Below are 936 nucleotides of genomic sequence, written 5' to 3' on the forward strand. Positions count from 1 at the left end.
CAAAGCCAGGAGTAACCCCTGAGCATTCCCAGGTGTGATTCCAAACACACACACACACACACACACACACACACACACACACAAGACCGAAAGTAGAGACTGCCCAAAGAGCCCTGATTTTGATTCCCAACATTGCATGAATGTCCAAGGGAATGACCCCTGAACACTGACCCAGGAGTAACCCCCTCTGAGCATGTTGTGAAGAGCCTCAAACTAAAAAAGGTGTTGCACATTTATTTATTAAGAACCTTATTGCTGGCCTCCCAATTCTTACCACAGGCTGTGTTTTTACACTGACTGTATAGAAAGAGGACACAGGCCCTTTGCCTGGTCTGTATTGTGAATTGGGGGACAAAAAAAAAAAAAGAATCTTATTGCTGCTGTTGCTGCTTCTTCTTTGCTGCTGCTGCTTCTTCTTCTTCTTCTTCTTCTTCTTCTTCTTCTTCTTCTTCTTCTTTCTTCTTCTTCTTTCTCTTCTTTTCTCTTCTTTTTTTCTTCTTCTTTTCTTCTTTCTTTTTCTTCTCTTTCTTCTCTTCTTTCTTCTTCTTTTCTTCTTTCTTCTCTTCTTTTCTTCTTCTTCTTCTTCTTTCTTCTTTCTTCTTCTTCTTCTTTCTCTTCTTTCTTCTTTCTTCTTCTTCTTTTCTCTCTCTTTTCTTTTCTTCTCTTCTTCTTTCTTTTCTTCTCTTCTTCTTCTCTTCTTCTTCTTCTTCTTCTTTCTTTCTTCTTCTTCTTCTCTTCTTCTTCTCTTCTTCTCCTCCTCCTCCTCCTCCTCCTCCTCTTCTTTTTCTTTTCTCTTCTTCTTCTTCTTCGGTTTTTGGGTTACTCCTGGTGGTGCTCAGGGGTTACTCCTGGCTCTGTGCTCAGAAATCAATCCTGGCAGACACGGGGAACTATATGGAATGCTGGGATTTGAACCACTGTCTGTCCTGGATTGGC

At 41.0% G+C, this 936-nt stretch overlaps 1 pseudogene; it reads left to right on the plus strand.

The window, feature by feature from the left end:
- The first annotated feature begins 257 nt into the window (after positions 1-257).
- On the plus strand, positions 258-357 carry LOC126032648 (uncharacterized; annotated as a pseudogene).
- Positions 358-936: the final 579 nt, after the last annotated feature.

This window comes from Suncus etruscus, chromosome 1 (genome assembly GCF_024139225.1).
Source record: "Suncus etruscus isolate mSunEtr1 chromosome 1, mSunEtr1.pri.cur, whole genome shotgun sequence".
Taxonomy (NCBI): domain Eukaryota; kingdom Metazoa; phylum Chordata; class Mammalia; order Eulipotyphla; family Soricidae; genus Suncus; species Suncus etruscus.